Below are 4,037 nucleotides of genomic sequence, written 5' to 3'. Positions count from 1 at the left end.
ACAGGTTAGGATGGCATTTTTAATATTCAAAATGATCTTGCCTTCATGATACTTTAATAATTCTCTGTGTTGCCAAGTATCACTAAAAAATTCAGCAGTAGAAGCAGTGTAATGGACTAAATAATTATCCATATTTAAAATTTTGTTTTGTTTCTGTCTCTTTGCTCTAACCCACTATCAATTTGAATTAACAAAAAGTTGAGTGCTTGGCACATGTGCATAATTTGCTTGTTTCCCTAAGAATTTCAAATATAGATCTAAAGTTATGCCCTTTTTTCCTAAAGTTGAATAAAAATGTTACATATGGGAAAAATTAAAGGTCTGTTTTATTGATTAATGTAATTATATTAATTTTCTTTGCCTTTCAAGCTGCTGTGTGTCAAATACATTTTTTTTTTAGTTTAATGCAGCTTCTTCTTAAATTGCATTTTCACAAATTCCCAGAGCAATAATGGAGGATAGCAGAGGAAAACAAAAGATCACGAGTGGCCTCAAAGATTGTCTCAGTTGAGCTTACTAAGTACATGGAGAGCATGTTGAACACACTCATCAATAGTTGTATCATGACACTTCAATCATTTTGTCTCTTTTAAGGTATATATGATTTAAAATTCTGATTCTGTAATATTGTTGTTAATGGTTTCTATAGGATAGATTTATCATTTAGAATTCATCAGTGGCATGAGAATTATCATCCACATGATGTAATCTTTGGACTTTATCACTAAAATATCTGCCTTCCTCAGGGAAACACAAAAATAATACACAATACATGTTAACTGTACAGCAATAAACAACTAACAAAGTGCTATCTTATCACATAGGTAGCTATTTTACTTGGGCTTCATAACTCACAGTACTAAAGGGGTAAATCTATAAATATGCTCCTTGATGTGTGGTATACAGAGCATATTGGAATGAGAATGCAGATCCATACCTTGGTTTAATTCTTAACTCTAAAATTAATTATCTGACAGTATTTTGGTAAATCACTTAATTTATCTAGTTCTGAATCTTCTCATCTATAAAATTTTACATATGTGTGTATGTAAATATATACAAACACACACATATACATATGTATATACATACATATAAGTACACACACAAAGATATTACCCTGTCTCTGAAAAAGACCAAGACTGAAATAATTATCATTCAAGCTTCATTCAGCTCCACATACATTTTTCATTTTTGTTGAAGACAACACCATCTATCAAGTAATCTATGTTAGAAATTTTAGGGTCATCCTTTTCTAATCTAGTCACACTTACTCTCAGGATCTTATGAGTCAACAAATTTTAAATATGCTACTTATGCGAAGCTCTCAATTCTACTTAGATGTTTGTAAGATTTGATTCCTTAATACAAAGAATTCCTGTATTTACCATATATTGAAAATAAGAATAAATAAAAACTGAAGGCTAGTTTCAAATCAACTCAACCACTGATTGGCTGTGTGGAATCTAAAAAAAAAAAAAAAAAAAAAGGCAAACTCATAGAAAAAGAGAGTTGAAAGATGGTTTCTAGGGGCCTGGCTTTAAAATGAATAAGATCTGAGGACCCACATAATGACTATAGTTGATAACACTATATTGTAAAATTGAAATTTGCCAGTAGAGTAGAACTTAAATATTTTCACACACATAAAAGAAATACATAAGGTGAAAGATTTATCAATTAACTAGATGGGGGTAATCCTTTCACAATGTGTACTTATATCAAGTCACTTTGGTGTACACTTTAAATATCTTACAATTTTAGATGACAATTATATATCAAAAAGCTGAAATAAAAATAAAATAACTGATTGGTTTAAAAACGACCTACTCCTAACCTTAGATGCCTGAAAAATGTTAAGGTAAAGCCTCATTGGAGAAAAATAACATAAATCCTGAACTTCATTTTATCTCTTTATTATACACCAAATATTGAAGTTATCATGAAGAAAAATTAATGCTACATAAAGATAAACTATATTCATGAACTGAAAGACCCAGTAATCAAATGATAGCAATTGACTTAAAATTGACTTGTAAATTCAGTACAATCACAATGAAATTCTCAGAAGTTTATTCTGGAAATTGACAAGGTGATTTGAAAATGTATTTGAAAATAAAGATGAACAAAATAGTTAAGACAATCTTGAACAAAATTGCTGAAATCAAACTACCATATTTTGAGATAAGATTGTGGGTTTGATCCCCTGTAAGGGCACATACAAGAAACAATCAATGAGTCTATATATCAGTGGAACAACAAATCAATGTTTCTCTCTTTCTTGCCTTTTCCTCTCTAAAAATCCATCAATAAAAATTTTTAAATAAACATAAAAATACTTAAAACTCCTAGAATATAAAATTAGTGAATATCTTTAAGAGTTTGGGATAGGCAAATATAACTTTAATAGCACAAAAAAATCAATGTTACACTAAATTAAAAGTAGAGTTTTCTTTTCATAAAAAAATGCCATTAAGAGAGTGAAAAGGTCTGCCTTCCAATATAGCTAATCGTTAATCCATAGCTGAGCCTACAAGGTGGGGTCCAAACACTAGTGCTTTCTACCAGAAAAGAGTTCTCAGCCTCATCCAAACCTGGTGGGTCAAGTGTCAGAAGTCATGTGACTCAGCTGTGGATGAATTGACTTAGGCACCTTATTCCTGCTAGCAAAGATTCTCTTAGGGCAATTGGCACACTGCATTGCAATGATTTGTACCTTTGCCATCTTTTCAAATTTTAAGATCATGGCTTATCTATCATTGTATCCTCAGCACATCACTGGAGCATGGAACAGGTTCAGAAGTATATATTTATTGAAAAATTAAGAACTAGTAGTAAGTGTCATTATTTCAGTGTGGAGAGCGACACATCCACATATGTAACTGTATTTTTAAAATGAAATTAAATCTAGTTTGTAAATATCATGGTGTGATGTTCTATTTTCTGTGCTTTCCCAAATGCCCCAAATGGTCCAGGAAATCAGTCAGCACATAATTTGAAAGGACTCCAAGTAGCTTCTTCAACTTAGCACTTCATTTATATCAGCTGAAAGAACTTTATCCCTAAGTTCTCCCAATGTAAGTATACACATTTACTTCCCCTTTCTCTGATCATGAGTCTTTTTGTCATTCCATGACTTGTTTACTCTACCTCATAAGGAAACCAAGAAGCCAAGTATAAGAAAATCTAATGAGTTACATTCTAATTCCCTTGTAATATGCCCATAAAATAGGTTTAAAATTGTAATTAAAAAAAAACTAATCCTACTAATTGGTCATAATGTACTCTCCATTAGTTTTTTTATTTTCTTAACAACCCTAGTGGTGTAAGGGTTCCAATATTGTGTTTCTGTGCTTGTATACAAATTTGTGTATTTGTGTAAAAGAGAGGACTAGGGGACAGAGAAAGAAAGCACAGAAGGAGAGACTATAGTTCATTAATACTGTAGTTGTATTAGTCTGGGTTTTCCAGAAAAAAACAGAAGGGGGGGGGAGAGAGGGGGAGAGAGAGAGAGAGAGAGAGAGAGAGAGAGAGAGAGAGAGAACCTACTATGAGTAATCCTGTGGATCACATGATGATGGAGAATAAGAAGTCCTAAGATAAGCAGTCAGCCAACTAGAGACTCAGGAGAGATAATGGTGCAAGTCCCAGTCTGAATCTGAGTCTAAAGGCAGAAGATCCATGCCCCAGCTTGGAGATAGTCAGGAAGAGAGAAAACATTATTTTTCACTCAGCCTTTTAGTCTATTCAGGCCCTCCATGGATTTGATTAAGTCCACCCACATTGCTTTACACAGTCTGCTGAGTCAGATTCAAATGCTAATCCCTTCTGGACACATTCTCATAGACACATCCTGAAATAATGTATAACCAAATATCTTGGCACCCCTTTGCCCCAATCAAGTTGACACATAAAATCCATCATCATAATAGTTAACACCAATAATTTTTAAAGATCTTTTGGACAACGCCTTTAAGAGCTGCCTTGGTTGGTCAATATCAGAAATAATCAAGGTAACAAATGAGGGGACTCTGGCT

This window comes from Cnephaeus nilssonii, assembly GCF_951640355.1.
Source record: "Cnephaeus nilssonii genome assembly, chromosome: 9".
In the NCBI taxonomy this organism is placed as follows: domain Eukaryota; kingdom Metazoa; phylum Chordata; class Mammalia; order Chiroptera; family Vespertilionidae; genus Cnephaeus; species Cnephaeus nilssonii.
Note: the sequence above shows the minus strand (reverse complement) of the source record.